Source organism: Nipponia nippon, unplaced genomic scaffold (genome assembly GCF_047370975.1).
Source record: "Nipponia nippon isolate SJK-2023a ecotype South Korea unplaced genomic scaffold, ASM4737097v1 scaffold_12, whole genome shotgun sequence".
Classification (NCBI taxonomy): Eukaryota; Metazoa; Chordata; class Aves; order Pelecaniformes; family Threskiornithidae; genus Nipponia; species Nipponia nippon.
In genome coordinates, this window is record NW_028262313.1 from 14250180 (window position 1) to 14267361 (window position 17182).

The 17182-nt window shown below is 45.9% G+C and overlaps 1 protein-coding gene across 3 annotated transcripts in view; it reads left to right on the forward strand.

Moving 5' to 3' along the window:
- PLS3 (plastin 3) overlaps positions 1-17182 on the forward strand; it is a 53685-nt gene that overhangs the window by 6793 nt on the left and 29710 nt on the right. The window contains exon 1 of one of the 3 annotated variants that reach the window (XM_087748944.1): positions 9133-9276. The exons of 1 other annotated variant lie outside the window; for it this stretch is intronic. The gene's annotated coding sequence lies outside the window, so the exon portion shown is untranslated. Of the gene's footprint in view, positions 1-9132; positions 9277-13200; positions 13312-17182 lie in introns of those variants that run through there. One more of the 3 variants, XM_087748945.1, reaches the window with a different exon arrangement.

The window sequence follows — 17182 nt, forward strand, 5'->3', positions numbered from 1 at the left end:
TGTTCCTGTAAAAAGAGTGACAGCTCACAGATGCTGCTGGGAGTCCCCACTGCATAGCTGGGAAGAGAGACTATTACTATGATCTTCAAGAGAAGATAAGGTGTAGTGTCTCTGCAGGATGCCTAATTTCTGATGTTTTGAAGTAGGCTTTTTTTGTTTTTTCTTTTTAAAGCTGAAAATAGAGTTTGTCTCATTCACTGTTTCCCTATCACATACTGCCCTTAGTGATGGAAGTGAGAGAGCGGGTAGCTGGTGCTGTCACTTACAGGTGGAACAAGGAAGGAAGAAGTGATGTTGGCTGTGAACATATTATCTAGTATTAAGAGGTGTTCAGCATCCAGTCTTGCTGCTATGCTTATAAAATCTGGGTTGAACTTCACAGTGTTGCTTAGGTGTTGGCTTTTTTCCTAAGAAGTCCATGGCCGAAATGATAGTGGTGCTTAAGGTTCATCATTGCTGGTCCTCCACTTAGTACACTGTCTCATCTGTTCTGCCCCTTTTGCATTCTGCCAAGAGATGTAATTGCAGACTTCTGTAGTGGGGTTAATAATCCAGCCCTGGTCAGGTGAAGAAGGAGCTCTAGAGATGCTGATGCCTATGTGAGTGTTCTACAGTTTATGGATGGGTGGATGGATGTTAAAGGGGCATCTGAAGACAGTGAGAGAAGCTATATGTACCCTCTTTTAGACCAATGACCTGTGTACTGCAAGGAAGGTGGGGTTAATATGGTGAAGTAAATGGCTGTGTTGAGTTGGCTTGAATGCTAAGTTGAGACAGTGCCTGTAACAAATAAAACTTAGTCATATGTTTATGTAGGAAGTCTGTGTGATCTTGGGCTCATTTAGCTGCTGAGAGCATACAAAACATCTCTGCTATTAGTGGGTTGGTTGCATGTTGGCCATAAACCCTAAATAAGCAAACCTTCTCTTATTTTCCAATCCTCAGGTCACTTTGGTGGCTCTGCTTTGCTTTTTTGCAGTCCCAACATCACAAAAGATCAAGCTGTCCCAACATCTGTTGTATTGATGTCTGAGATAGGAAACCTTTTATAGGATCCCGGTGGTATGTCCATGGCTGGTGACCATTTTCCTGCCTTGTCCTCTCAAGGGTCTCATTGCTGTGCAAGGAGCCACAGGTTGGCTCTTCCTCCTGTACAAGCTATACTGGGGCTGTGCTCTTCTCAGCCCATGTTATAAATGATACTTTATAAATTGCTGTAGGAAATGGAAAATAAAGTAATCCTGATTTGTGTTCTTTTAGAGCCCTGTTCTTTAGACCAAAATACACAGGATAAGTCTGGCCCTTCCCTCTATTCACTTTTCATAGCCTCCTTTGTTTTTAATTTATATATCTTTTTATTCTAAATTCCTCCCATCCCCAAAATAGAACAGACATCAGCCTGCAAGCAAAGGTTGCCAGACATTGGTCTTGTGGATTATAGTGGCTTTTTGGCCTGGTTGGAGACTGAGCCCCACCCTACGTAGGCTTGGATTAAAAATAGGCTTTCTTTTCAGCAGGCTGAAAACTGTACACAACACATTCACATCTTGGTTTCTGGGGCACTGGCAGCCACGGGAAGCCCTTCAGCTGTAAAATACCTCAGAAAATCTGTTCGCTGCCAATTCATCCGAAAGTGCTACGGTGACCAGTGTCAGGGAGGTGTACAGCCGAGTGTCTGACTGCCAGCCATGTAGTTATCGTAGATATTGAGTAAAGTTTTAGCCATGCTTCTTGCAGGACCTGAAAGAATTGAAAACAGGCTCTGTAGTCCAGCAGCCTGGAAAGAGCCCCTGCTCCATCCTTGTTAGTGGAGAGAGTTGGCTGGATGGGATGAAGAGATGGATGCTGTATCACTGAGCCTCAGGGGAAGGAAGCAGTTGAGGCCTTTTTTGATTCCTTAAACGCCTATCTTGGCTTAGGCAGTTGTTAAGAAAATAGAGGCAGAAGCTCTTATGCTGTCACTCTAAGATGTTACCATCACAGGTAATGAAGTGTTTTGATGCCTGGCAAAAAGAACAGCAATGTTTTGGGGCTGCACTAGGCATTAAGCTGCCAGTTTAAGTATGCCCCACCTCAAGTGCTGTGGGGAGAAGTACGAGGGCCAGGAGATTGCTCCTGCCCCACAGCCTCCGGCTTAGTCTTGTCTGTCCAGACCTGAGCTGCACACTCCTCCCTCTTCTTACAAAACAGGAAAAAACATTAAGGGCAAGAGGTTGACCAGTATTTGGTGTGGTGATCTCATTCCCCCACTGCTTATTGGAAAAGCCAAGACTTCTCAGGCAAGTCTGAGTGGTTGGCCGTGGGATAGCAGAAGGGAAGAGTCGAGTGTCTCCTTGCTCTGGGCATCTCTTCTCTGCCTCGTGAACCTCAACTGTTGACTTCTTGCGTTGTTTAATTTGTTTTCCACTGTCCTTGGCCATGCTTGTGTGAGGCAGCAAGTTGTTTTACAGGGTGGTAGCAAATGCCAGCGAGCTCCTGCCCACTCTGTGGGGGAAGGCAGCATGCGGCTCATCCGGGATGTGAAAGCAGGCGGTGCTGCCTAGCAATTGAAGCCTCCAGCTGAGACATAAGTCTCTACGAATGTTTAGGGCTGGGATGGGAATAAATGAGCAGTGGAGTGCAATGGGAGGAGGGCAGGGAGACTCTACCCATTGCTTGTTCCACAACTGTTTATGACTAGCATGCTCTGTGTGTCTGGAATGGTTTACATGACCTTGTTGATCAAATGCCTCTCTGAAATGCCTTTTTCTGTCCAATTTTTGTAGACTTCGCCTTGGCCTGTTCTGTTTCTGGTTCTTCTATTCTAGACTAGACTGTAAAAAAACTTAAAAATTTGAAATACTGTCTGACTGATGAAACTGGCTGTTGAAGGACACTAGAAGGATTTTATTTCTCCCAAAGCCTAGGGACAGAGCCTTCAGCCTTTGTCTAACTCGGTTGCATGTTTTAACTTCAGCTGCGAGTCAGGGGGCTATTTGTTCATATCTCAAATTATTAAAATGGAAAAAAATGACTACTGCAGTTGTCTTTACTACAGACTTTTTTTTTACTAGAGGAAATGGAATTTTTCTTGAAAAAAATGCTAGCTAGGCTGCTTTTTAAAATTGTACGAATACAGGAACTTAAGCCAATGTGAACTGTTGCTCACTGCAGGGTCAGGTCAAGACAAGGAAAAACGTCCAAACCACCAATTTGGGGAAAAAGCATAAAGAAGAAAATGTGATGCTCTGGGAGATGAGACAGGCTGAATAACATTCGAAGTGCTGCTGTCCTGTATCAGTGTTTCCAATAGCAGGTGCTGAACAAGGCTGTGGTTCGGGGAGATGCTGTGTTTTGCAGGAGGTGTCAGTGACCGCGGGTGCAGTGGTCGGAGTGGGCTCGCCTCTGATGTGCAGTAGATAATCCTGTCCCTGACCTGGGTCCCGTTAGTGCAGCTCCTGCCAGAGTTTTGTTTGCTAGAACTGCTTCTGATGCCTTGACTCCAGGTGATAGGGAGACTGTCTTGCTAGGGGAAAAAAATGAATTAATTGCAGAGCTCTACGGACATCCTCTTGGATTCCTACTGAAATTGTTGTGTCTCATTGAGGTGGTGGGAAATGAAGCTTAAGAAAATTCCCCTTTGTTCTCCCTTACTTTTTTTTCCTGAAGATCGACATATGAAAAGTATTTTGGTACAAGAAGGAAAATAGGAAGGCATGTGATTCTGCACTCAATTTATATATATGGGATTGATTTTTTTTCCAATATGTCGGGGATTAAATTAGGGCTCTGCAGAGCTGAATGCACAAGATGTTTAAAACGCAGGTTGAAGACCTTGGATAACAGAAGCTTGTACCCTCTCTGGATTAGATGGAAGTGGGTTGTTACTGAAACAAGGTTGCACGGTCACCTGTGTGCCATTTACATGTTCTTCCCTGCCTGTTTTGTTGGAATCTGAAAACTATAGCTGAAGTCCTGCTTTCCTGTATGCTGTTTCCCTCAAAGTATCTTTGCAGCTTGGCATCGCAGGAGCTGACTGGGCAAGCGAGGTGTGATCCTGCTTCTGCGTGCTGGAAGTACCATGTAACACTCCACATTGTTAGTGCCAGAAATAGTGGCTACTGGTGATGCAGTTTGTGCTAACATAGAGTGGTGAGATGAGTGATTTTGCTTCATGAGAGCATCCCACCTCTGATGTACCCATTAGCTTCCAATGGGAACTGGAGACTGGAGCACTTTGGGTTACCATATTTGTAGCAATGTGTGTGTCTCTTTGTAAATTTGATCAGGTTTTCATTTTTTTTTTAATGTTTGTACCTGTCTTTGCCCCAGTGATGTTGCTAGTGTACATGGTACTGTCCCAGCCCTGGCTGCAGAAGCCCACGGTGCCAGGACTTCTGCTTGATGGGCTGTGCTCAAAATAACAGGGGAGGGGGATTGCTGATCTGCTTCTCCCACTGTCTCTCCAATGCTGCGACGTAGAAGAATATCTTGCTCTACTTTCACAAACAGTAGGACTGAACTTGCTGCCTTTGACTCTGCCCTGCTGGGAAGGACGGGGATGGTGGATGAGGTCCCGTGCATTTTCAGTCACTGTCCCCATTTTTCTGGGAGAGCTCAGCGCAGCCCCTCTCGGCAGGCGAACCTGCTGGGCGAGCACCAAAGTTCTCAGTGTGTCCAGAACAGTGCTAACCAAGTGGAAACTTGAATTGAAGCTACCCATCCCTGTAATTGGCATTCATATTTTGTGAAGCAGTGCTTCAGCTGGGTCGCTTGCTAAACAATGCCTGAAAGATCATAAATCCTGGGTCCTTGTTTATGCTGCCATCGCAATCTTGTGTTCCTTCCTGCTCATCAGCCAGGAAGGGTCTGTGGAGCGTTGTTTGGGTTTGGAGCAGGGCTGTGGTTTTGAGATTCCAGGATGCTGATTCTTGTCCCAGGGACAGGCTTGGATGCTCTCCTGCCTTGGAGCCTCTGCAGCAGGACGCTAATGAGCAGGCTGATACTCCAGCCTGTTGCTGTTTTCCTTGGGTTTAAACAGTGTTTGCCTTCTTCCATAACTGCTGAGCAGCCGCAGTGCTGCGGTGGTATATACATATATATATTCCACTATAAATTTTGTAGTTAAACATTTCCTTGACCCAGCATAGAACAAGGTGCTTGTCTCCAGCTGGTCACAGAAATAAAGGAAGCGAGTTCCAAAGCAACATTGCAATTACCTTTTTCTTCCTGAATTCTGCACAAAATGTTTTCCCTCCAAGAATGGTTTGTGAGGACTTTATTTTAGGGAATACATAGGGTGTTTGTAGGTGTATGTAAAGTTATCCTGTTTTGATTGGTATGCAGACAAGCAGGGAGAATGTTAGCCCCTGCTTTTAAGGACTGAGATAGCAACACTTTGAAGGAGGTGAATGGAGAACAAATGGAAATATATTTACAAATGCGTTCATGTTTCTCAGTGCTCCTGGAAGTAATAAGCAAGTTTCTGAATCCTCACTTAGGTAGAATTCACCCTTCCATAAAGAGAGAGGAGAAACTGGGCCTTGTGAAAACTGAAAATATTTTGAATAAGGGGCTTTAATGTCTGACCTAAACTTTAGCCTGTTCCTTTCTGCACTGTTTGGCCGAGGTCGGGACTAAGCTTTCCTTGGGGACACGGATGGGAGGTTCCAGTGCAATCCTGCCTCTGCCCTTCTGTTGCCCACCCCTTTGTAACGTTGTTGATCTAATTTCCAGCTGGGCTCTTGCCACCATTTTATATAAACCAAATGCTCAAGCAAAGGCAGCATAGTCAGACTTCTTGTTGAAAACTTGAAAAACTTACATTGCTTCTGTCCATCTAAGAAGCTCCTGGAAGTTACTGTAGCTCTCCTGGACAGATGGTTATGGCAGCGCCCAGCCTACTTTAGTTAGGTCCATCGCTAATGGCAAGACCTTTTATGCCTCCCTCCCCGCCTCCCCTTCTCTAAGGGGTATATACCCTTTTTCTGGATTATACAGGGTTGTTTTAATTGGTCCCTTTGCTCCCTGCCTTCTGGTCTATATAAAGAGGTCTTGGAAAGCCATGAAATGGAGTAAGATCCTGCCCTGTACTAATGGCCTTGAAACCCCCTGTTATGCAAGAGCCTTTACAACTAGTACCAGTCAATAATTCACTTTAGCAATTAAGGCTTTGTGCATTGGGTTGATATCAGCCTGGCACATAGCAAGGTATTGCACTTTCTTTTAGTGCATTGCCCTTTCACATGTAACACTCACAGCTGATATTCCTGATCAGCATGTGGACCTCTTTGGTGTAATCCATGTTGTACCTTGTAGTGTTATTGCTCCCAGCTATAGATCTTCCCTTCCTGCCTGAGCTGCAAAGTTGCTTTGTGCCTCCTATCAAATAGCATGCCTTGCTTAGTCTTGGCTTTATGTAGGATCTGTAGATTTTTTTTTTTTTTTAATTTGGAAGGATGAGGTGTTGTTTTTTTTATACTAATTCATAAAGAATTAAACTCAGCAGCAGCAACAGACTTGAGAGTATAAGAAATCTGTAGTCAAAGCAAAGACTGGCTTCGCAGCATAGAGAACAGTCTGCTACTGGTAGCTGTTTTTTATGGGCTGGAAAATGTGAGACAGCTTACTAATTAACAGTGTGATGAGCTGTATGGTGAAGGGTGCACTCTAGGGACCTGAAGGCTATGGGTGACAACTTGCAGTGTATGTGTGAGTGGTAACCCACCTCTACCTCACCTTTCTACACATCTGAAAAGAGTGCAGTAGTCATGGGAGCCCCTGAAGTTAGCCTCTCCAGAAGGTCCATCCTACAGAAGGTTTTCTGTTGGGGTCTGAGGCAAAAGGAGCAGTTAGGGGGGAAGCCAACAAATGCAGGCACGAGCTAAATACCAGGAAAAGCTACAAGGTCCCTTGAGAGGAGATTCTGGACTAGTTCAACACAGCTGAATTTGTAGGCCCACTTGCACAACATGATGAGCCGCATGCCAAAATCTTCTACCTCCAGCATCTGGCAGGACATCCAGATGAGATACCAGTGACTCCTTAAAGATCGTCTTAGGCTGGGCTGGGTGTATGGGCTGCTGCCCAGCTTGGTCTGTGACTGTACCAGCTTTGCCTTGACTCCCCAGCACCGAAACCTTTCTGATAGTGGGAGGTCACCTGCAGATGAGTTGTGTGGGACTGAAGAGCCACCCAGTGGCAGCCTCCACAGCCTCCCCACTAGCCAGGAGCAGTTCGCAGCAGAGTGGTCTGGACAGTGGTCAACAGCTGGCTAAATGTCTATTTGCTGGTTGGAGCAGGCTGTGACTGCAGTGGTATAACCTCTTCTTGCGTATAGGTGGAAGATACTAAGCAGTCCCTGACCTCTGGTTCTGCATAATTGCCAGTCTTGCTACAGTCCATGGATTTATTTTCCGAGCCACGTCCTTTTTGCTGTTGTAATCTTATTTTGAAGATTACACCATTTTTATTAGTAATCTAATAGACTGCTTCTGTAGGCAAGTCACTGGTGGTGCTTGGCATTAGAGATAGCTCTTGTTTGCTGTTGACTTTTTAAATCAAAATGAGGTACAGTGCTTGGCTTTGGTAACAGTATTTATGTTTTAGTATTTGGAAAGTGAGTCTTCTCGGGGGAAAAGTCTGGCTCAAGTAGCTGAAAACTTTGCAGAGCTGTTGCTGCTGCTCAGGCTGCAGAGTATTTATCATTGACAGAAAGTGAAAAGGCTTGTGGTGGACTTTTATGAAAATATGAACCTCTTGTGAACAAATCTGTACTCCTGTCATTTGTACCGTGGTACAATCTGCAGTTAAGATTTTTTTTTTGCTGTCTCTTAAAACTTTATTTTTTTCTGCATGTCAAAAGACCTTAGTACAAACAACTACATTCTTATTAAACTGCAGCTTTTGTAAGTTAATCTGAAGTTTATTCCATGAGGATGCAGTCCACATGAATGCTTTAAACTTCTCAATTGTAAATGTGTCTAAACTGGATGTTGCCAGAAAACAGATCAGAACAGCTTCCCTGTTCAGAAATTTTGGGCAGTCACTCATGTTCCGCAGTAGTGCAGTTCTAGTATAAAGCACTATTTCTTTGAGTAGTAACTTAAGGTGGATAGTTGTCTAGAATATCTTCTCCAGGTGAGCAGATGATTGCCTAAGCCGTGTCAAGGACTAGCTTGGGTGATGGACAGACCTGGCAGCTGAGGTGAAAGATGGAAAAGTATGTTTGTGCCTGCAAGACCCTCCTACCAGACCTAGTGCCACCTTTCTCCAGTGACCTCATCTGTGGTGTGGCTGAGCTGGTCTAACGGGGGTGCTGTGCAAGGGTGGTCCATCTCTGCTCTGCCCCTCCTTCCCTGTGCTCATGTCCATTTGACCCCACAGCGAGCTGGGATGGGGGGACTGAAACGCTGAGGAGGAGAGGGACAGGGAGGCCGTTGGATGGCAGCCTGCAGTGATGTCTGCCCTACTTTGGTGCAGTTTTACTGTGTGTCCAGGTCAGCCCCTCTTTGCATGCTTCAGTCTTCATCAGCCTTTACCTCATTGCCATTGTAATCGCCCAAAAAAAAGTGTTTTCTTTGGAGCGTGACAGGTGCAAGGTGCACTTCATGGTGGGTTAGGTGCAGCTGCAAAACTGGCTTAAAAATATTCTCTGCTCCAAGTTCCTTCCAGCGCCCTCTGTTTTGGCTCAAAGAAGACGTAGCAGAAAGGATGGGAAAGTGCCTCAGAACTGGTAGTGCCCTGCTCAGGCCTGGGACCTGCCTCTGGGACTGACCGGAGCAAACCCCAATGGCACTGCAAACCCCTGCAGCATTTTCAGTGCTGGCTTCTGCCCTGGAAAGTGCAGCACATCTGGCAACTGCTTTTCTGGTGAAAGTGCAGAAGAGGTTCCCAGGGCATCTTTAGTTTCTCTCTCCCTTTACAAAAAAACCCACCCAACCCTAGGCTCCCTATTGCCTGCGATCTCAAGGGAATACCTTGTTCTTTTTTTTTTTTTCCACGTATGCCCTCTCCACACCCACCTTTTGTGTCTTTTGAATTTAATAAAGTGGGTGACTCAGTACTAAATATAAAGCCTGCTTCTGGCATCATCTGCCTGTGGCTCATTTCCTGGAGCTGACATCAGTGGAGCCTCCAATTTCCTTATGAAATAGCGAGACATGAGATATCCTTTGCTCGGTGTTCTGGGCATACTTGCTGACTTCTTTGGTGACTGCATGGCTCCCTGCTCTGAGCTGGGAATAACTAGTCAGTTAATTACGAAGCTGAGCACTGTTGGAGCACAGGATAAACTGGGTGAGTCTTCAGATCTGTTTTGCACTGCAAAATTGTGCTCTAGTTTGCAAGCGTTTTTTAAATAAAGACTAACTTTCAGTCCCTACTGCATATGCAAGCTTTTTATTAAATAAGCATGAGCCTGACTGATGTCTTGCTTTCTTCTTGATGGCAGGCTCACTGGAAGAGCAGCTCAGGAAGCTTTTAGAGGGGAAATCTAGCAAAGATGGATCTTATTTTTTTTAAAAAGACTGATAAATTGAGGAGTTAAGGTCAAATGCTTGCTCCTCAGTGGTCAAATCCTTCCATAGCTGTTTACATTGATGGAATGTACTCTGCAGTTGGTCACAACTGAAGGTGAAGGCAAGAAGTGCATAAAACCTCAATTTGTATTAAGCACAGGGGAGAGTGCTTCGATCCATCTCTGCATAATTTCATTAAAATATTTAAAAATTCATTAAATATCTTTAATAATCTTTAAATCTTTAAAATTCATTAATATCTTTAAAAGAGAGTGTGGACAGAACCGGAGGAGGGGAGCGTCTGACACATGGTAAATGGTCACTGATCCCAGTCTGAGATGGGATGGTGGCTGGCCACTCAGCTTTGCTCTCTAAAACCCGGGCTCATAAAGTGTTGTGTTTTCTTTCTGATGGAGTAGACTATTTAGGTTACCTGGTTTCTCTTCCAGCTAGTTAATCTTTTGGCCCTGTCCCCTCTCTTCCCCCCTCCTCACTTCTTTTTTTCTTTTTAAAGGGGGGGATGCTCCTGAAAACGCTTGATATACAGCACCAGAGCAGGCAGGGCCAGGCAGAGGCAGGAGGCTGGAGCCACCTTTGCTGCTCCTGGAGGCCCACCGAGGTCCGCTGATGCTCTGCTGGCTCTGGGATCTCCTAGGGCTGGTGTGGCCCAGCCCTCTGGCCATAGGGGTTTCTCTAGCATGGGGATGCTGGAGGAGGCCAGCATGCCCTGCACCCCCTTGGCTGGATGACAGTGGAGCTGCCTATATCCCAGCAAACAGCTTTTTTAGTCAGGAGCTAGAGGCTAGTGTAGCATGCCCAGGGACTTGTGCATTGCCATGGGTTTCATTAGTTGTCTTGTACCGCTTCCAGTATTAGCATGGTGTCTCTTGGCATTGCTAACTAGGGGTGGAAAAGACTGCTTCTGGAGTGGGCAGGAAAGCCTGGTGTCCAGGAGCTGGTGGTTGTCCTCTCCTGGGCTGTGGGACTCACTGGGGAGAGCAGTGGGGCTGCACAGCCTGCTGTAGCCAAAGCCCAGTGCATCAGATGTGCTCCCTTCCTCCCCTAGAGGTTGCCAGAGGGTCTGTTCTTGAGGGCTAGGGGTGAGAGGAGAGGGACAAGGTGACTCCTGGATTTACCGTCTCTGCTCCCTTGTCACCTGGAAGGCAGTGGCTGCCACTCCCACAGCTGTTATTTAGTAACCTCTGGAGGGCAAATATGTATTAGTGGTCTCCCAGTGAAACTTGGCAGCTGGAGCTGGAGAGGAGATGCATCCTTGTGCAATGATGTGCTGGAGGGATCTTGTCAGTGCCACAAGTCTTCCTTCTGTGTCAACCTCGGTCCTGATGCTCCATGCAGGGGAGCGGACATGTCACCTGAGCAGAGTAACTTCTGAGCACCTCTGGCATCTTGTGCTTCCCTAAAAGGCTTTCTTAAAGAGGGAGGAAGAGGAAAATATACTGCTATACTGGCTTGACCGTCAAACTTCCGATTTTGGAAGAGAGTGAGGAGCGGTGTGTGACCAGCTGTGCTCGAGGAAGTGGGCTGGAGGTGCCCGGGGAGCTGCGTGTCCGCTGCCTGCCATCACCACACCCCGGCGTGGCAAGTCTCGGGGCATGACGCAGAGATGAGTAGTGCTGGCACAGCTGAAATGCTATTTTAGGTTTGAGCGTAATTGCAGGTTGGACTGACAGGACTGGGTTTGGAGTATTCAGAGAGCAGAGTGTTCTTAAAGCTGTGGCAAAACTGGCTATCGCTGATCCTTTGCAAATGTGGAAAACAGGTATTTCACGAGCACTGTGTACATATCAGTTAAACTTCTCCTCACGGTGGAGCCATTGAGAATCCGTGCTGACTGACGACAGTGGGTAGCAATGCCCACTTTTAATAGCTGTTAGCCCTGTAGGATGCATTACACTCACCTGGAAAAAGAAAAGTGAGTAAGTGGAGGTTTGAAGACCCATGGGCTGGTGGCTTTTAGGTGCCTGCCTCTGCGGTGTGAATCTGCCACCTGCACACCTGCAGGTAATGCTTTTCTATCCCAGCAACATGGATGCTAGAGACAAGGAGAGGAGGTTTTTCTTTTCCATCCCAAAAGCAGACATTGCTCCTGCAGTGGTTCTGCCATTGATAGAAGAAGTCACAACCTAGTTTGGGAGCTGGGCTTTGGCATGCTCTCCCCAGGACCTGTTAAGCCCCAAAAGCTCAGCACTTCCTAGACCTTACAGGATGAATTTATACTGTGCAATGTGCTCACACATGGAGCGAAAAGTGGAGGGAGTAAACTTCCTGAAATAAGTTTCTTCAGTTTTGTTGCTTGCTTGCCCCAAGACTTCACAGGCTGGACACAGACACTGGTTTGGACCAGAGCAGCCAGATGGGCTCCTTGCACCCAGGAGCTGATGCGATGCTGAAGCCGGTTGCTGATGCAAGTCAGAGCAGAGTCAGAGTTGCTCTCTGCTAAACCCCGACTGATGCGCAGGCAACCTGAGCTCGGTGGAGTGCAAAAGTGTTCTTCAAGCCAACTTCTTTCCTTTTAAGTTGCAGCTGCAATTCTGGGCATAAAACCCTCTATTTTGGTTTCCATTATATTTACCATCCTGAGGAAGCTGGCAGGTTGTGGGTTTGGAGTTTGGTTTTTTTGTTTTGTTTTTTAAACCTCTTTCGAAACTTTACAGCTGGAAGCTAAATTTTCAGGTGATACCCAAGAAATGGGACCAGGCAATGACTCGCTTTCCTGGCTGATGTAATTTTTAAAAAGAAACAAAAAAACCCAATGACCCTATTGGTCAAGTATTTTTAATTTTTGGAACAGTCACGAGTTCTTCAAATTCTTCACTAATTCAAGTATTGTGTTTATTAGTAAGTGACATCCTTTCCTTTTAGCGATGGGAGGGCTCAAACATGATGGACTTAACAGGAACAGAAATTTCTGAAATGTGAGTGTAGTTTGGAAATCCCTCTTAACCTTTTTGGTCATTGATTCTGCTCCTGTGCATTGCATCAGCAGCAACATAGTACATGATGTTTCTGTTGCTTGTGTCTTCCTGGTTGGTAGCAGATGTCTGTCCGTGTTTTCTCTAGAGCAGACAGGGATTAATTTGTTGAGGTAATGCAATATATTACAATATGGACCAGCTCTGAACTCTGTATTTACCACCCTTTCAGACCACTTTTTTTAGTTTGGTTTTGTTTTGGTTTTTTTTTTCTTTTTTAGGAACTGTGGGGTGAAACAGCAGGCAGCATCTTCCTTCAGTGCAGACTGAGGCCAGATGGGTCTGGATCCTCATTTACTCTGTTTGTGAGCTTCTGGTGGTTTTAAAAACACCCATAAAATAAGTACATAAAACAAAATACAAGCTCCATGTTGCTGTTTGGCTGGACAAGCTGAGAGCTAACCAGGCAAAATGCATTTAATTTAAAACATTAAAGGTAAAAGAGTTCGTGGGGTTTTTTTTGGTTTTTTTTTAATTAAAAAAAAAAAGTTTGCTTACCAAAAAGCTTTATATCTTACTGCCTCCTGTTCCCAAATGCCAAGCAATAAAAGAACAAAAGCTAGTTGTTGGGGGAGGATCCCCCCATCCCTGCTCCTTACGTATGTGATGCTTCAAACCGCCTGTCCCCTTGCCTTTCTAAAGCATCATTTTGTGAGACGACCACATCCCTTCTGTGGCTCTCGGGAAGCGACCTCGCATTTGCTGGGCGGGGATGGTGGGAGGAATGCTGGCTGTCCAGATCCGTGCTGTGGGCGTGGGATACGCTTCAGTGCTCGGGCCGGGCGAGGGAGCGATTTGCCTTCCTGGAGAGAGGAGGAAAGGTAAGGGTGTCTGTGCTGCTGGCTGACTTCAGGGTGCTGCTCGCAGTGCTGGCTGCTGCTCAGGGTTCTGGCTGGCTGCATGGATGCAAGCCCATGCCGGAGATTGCCCTGCAAGGACTTGTTTTGCTTTTCTTTTCTCTGCAAAATGTCTAGCGATTCCTAATGCTGTAGTAGATAAAGGAAAATAGCTCTAGGCAGAACGAAAAGATTAATTTCAGGTTTTAATGCGTTTTAAATTTGGAATGTATCTGTGCATCTGACCGAGTAGTGCATGCAAACAGGGCAGCAGCAAGTGCTGTGACTGACTTTGCATCACCGAGTATTTATTTTTTCAAGTGAGGACTGAGGGTGTGCCTTCCCAGAAATCTCGGTCTGGGGCATGTCTTTCGCTATCTCAGTCTGCAGCAGGCTTTTAGAAAGCAGAACTGCTTAAACTTGCATGTTAGAAGTGTTAAATATTTAAACATTTGCCTTGTGGAAAGTGCGAGGAGCTCCGAGTACTTTTGGGAAGTGGCTGTAGGCTGCTGGCTGTGGTGACTGCTTAACTTTTTGGGGTCTCTCACCTGGAAAGTCTGGGCTCTGAGTGCTGCTTTGCTGTTCCAGTGGGAATGGCATGTGGCATCACAGCCTGGCAGGAGTTTGTTTCCAAACTGAGAAGTTTATCTTGCTTGCTATGTTTTCTGGTGAAGGCTGGCTATGCTTCATGCTGGAAGCTGGCGTAGACCCTCTCCACATGCTTTAGCAGTTGCTACTGGCTGAAACGCTTGTATACCAAGCACTTTTAAATATTGGACTGAAATGCTGATTTTTTTTTGTGCTGAAAAACTTCGACTTAACATGTCTGAAAAGCTGTAAAACCCGTCTAGTGTAGCTTCTTCATGTCCTGATATTGTTTATACTGAATGTGTTGATCTGAGGTTTTGCTTAGTTATATTTTACTCTTACCCTGCATTTATTCTGCAAAACATCTGGCTGTAAAGAGTGATTTCCACAGCTGGAGGACTCTCACACCCTCCTGAAATCTGGAGTAGCGATGAGGTTGTGTGCTGTTTACGATGCGCACGTCTCTTTAACCATTACGTCTGTCCTAGGGATATCAGGCACTGGCTGAGCTGCTAAACCGAGGGAGGAGGAGGAGGCAAAGCAGCTCGAAGGGACCCAACGAGAAGTTAGTGCTCGGCTCCAGGAGTGCTGGATGCATTTTGGAGATCCTTACTGGCCTTGAAACCTGCTAATTAGGGTGCATTTTGCAGAGATTATTAATGCTTGTCCAAAATCCAAGAGTCATGGAGTGGAGGTTGCCTGATCCTGGACTGGTGACTGCTACCTTTTGCTCCCTGTCGCTCCTCCTGGTAGTAAGTTAAATTATAGAGAAGTGTGGGGAACACCCTGCTGTCAGAGTAAACATGATTTCACTCTCATGGCAGCCTTCTGGGAGGCAAAGACAGCCTCCTGCTCTTCTAGCCATTTCACATTAATCTTTGAGATTAATGTTTCTGCTTTTGTTAAGGGTAGATAGGATCTGTACCATCTCCTCTAGAGAAAATAAGTGTTGAATTTACAGGGTTTTTTCTTCTTCCAAAAGCCGCTAGGACAGCTATGCAGTGACACTGATTTATTGCAGTCTAGTGTTGCTTTCTTCCTCTGAATCAAATTATTTTGACTTCTTTCCATTTTTCCCAAGTGCTTTCTAAACTAGATTACAGGCAGTGGGGGAAGGATGGAAAAAGGTTTTCTTCTTTTATCAGTAGCTCTTTCTAGTAAGAGATCAGTTACTGAAATTCCTGGGTTTTAAGAGACTTTTGAAACATAATTCCACTGCTTAGAGTATGGTTTGTAGTTTCTAGTGTTTTGTTTCTTATTTAATAAAACATTCGTTGATACACTTCTCTGAATGTTTATCATCTGCGCAGCAGTGGCCGGGCTGCAGGGATTTCAGCCCTGGCTGTGCCATTTCAGGACAGCTCTGTTTGTCTTCAAACTTATAAAACGGTCTGCAAAATCACTCAACCACAGCTGTACCTTCTAAAAGGTTGCACAAAACCCACCCTCCCAAAACTAATTTCTGAAACTCCCTATTGTCCAGCTCGCCAGGGATTGGCACCGTCACGCTGGGTGTTTGGCTTGCAGGAGCTTGTTTGCTGGCATTGAATAAGCAGTGACTGTACTGTGGTTTAATTTAGGCATGGGGTTGATTCCCCCGCCTGGGCGGGAGGGAAGTTTAACAGATTGAGTAATGCTTCTTGCTTTATCATGGCATATTGAGTATCAGTCGCTTTACCTGCCAAGCAAAGGCGCTACCTGAGAGCAGAGGCTGGAGGTGCTGGGGGGATGGAGATGGGTCTGGGCTGTGTGGCCTCTACTCCCTTCAGCCTTTGAAGGGCTTTCTCTGGCTGCTGGGGGCAGTTCCTCGTAAGGAACTGGGCTCCTTTTGGGCTGAATATTGGGAAATCGAGAGACACATGCTGAAAGCATGTTGAGGGTAACCTGCAGGCCTCAGCAAGCAGGTCCCAATCGCTTCAGGGGAAGGAAATTAGCACTGATTCAGCCTTGTGATCCTCATCCCTCCTCACTTACGCAGGCGGGGAACCCATTGGCTTTCCCACCATCGCTCTGAGGGTCCTGTCGTAAAATGAGGGATGCCTTTTGCCGAGTTTTGCGATGGGTGGTAAGAGGTGGGTCCTCTCTTGAAGTCATTTATTGTTAAGGTACAGAATAAGCAGAAGGAAGTGTTTAATGCTGTTCTTTATTTGGGGGACTACGCAAGAGTAAGAATTGCTATCAGTGTAAGAGTTTCCTGAGAGGCTAGCATGATTTTTCTGTGCCTGAGCCAGGAATTTAAATTAAGCCTTCTGAGTCTCAGTCCATTAGCTGACATCTGACCCCCACCTCCCCTCTCTTTTACCTTCTTGCAGTTAGGTTTAAATTATCTCTGAATGTTATTTGCAAGTTCCAGGCAGGATAAGTGTTCAGCTCTTCCTTTCCTGAGAGGTCTTGAAAGGATCACTTGTTTCATGTTGTACTAATTAGTTAATGCAAAATATTGCTGTTCTGTTTCCAATGATGTGAACAAACTATTGAAATTCAAAAGTGAGTTAAACCATTCTAGCAGGTTATGATCTCAAATGTGCTCTAATCCTGGAGTAGTTGCTCTGCTAAAACCAGAGGTGTGCCAAAATGCAACATTTAGGAGAAGTATTTGGCAAAGAGGCTTTTAAGGACTGATTCATTGGTGCCGCGAGCAGTATTTTATCTGGTTTCTACTGTGCCCTGCAGATTATAAGTACTCTGTAGTTACATGTAATAGAGTTGGAGCAGCGAGGCCGCCGGTACGCTGTAGCTGTGAGTCTGCAGCGTGACGGGTGTGTGCGAGTGTAGCTGCAAGGTCTAGCCGGCAGCTGCTCTCCTCCTTGAAAGTCAGCACTGCCCCTGCTTTGACCGTCCATCCAATCCACTTGGCCCTGGTCTTCCACGTCAGGAGCCTTCAGAGAAGAGTGTAGGTCTGCAGAAAGCTTTCTGTGCTGCTCCCTTCCATTTGAGTCCCAAACCACTTTTACGTTTCTGTCGCTTCAGCCTCCTTGTAGTAAATGCCAGGTCATGAGAGTAAATAAGCATCCATCTACTCTACTCCAGGATTGCATGTCACCCCTGTCATGCATGTCATCAGAAGCAGCTCTGGCTCATAGTCCTTCAGGGCTGGATGGGGATATGTTGGGGGGGACTGCATTGAGGACTGGGGAAGCTTTTTTTCCCCTCCCATGTGCAGCTGGAGGCATTTGTGTTACTCTGACTTCTGCTCCCTTCCAGCCTTTGGGCAATTGGATATCATGTGGCCGAGCATCCTCAGCTGCTTGCTGTCTTTCTGTTTTCT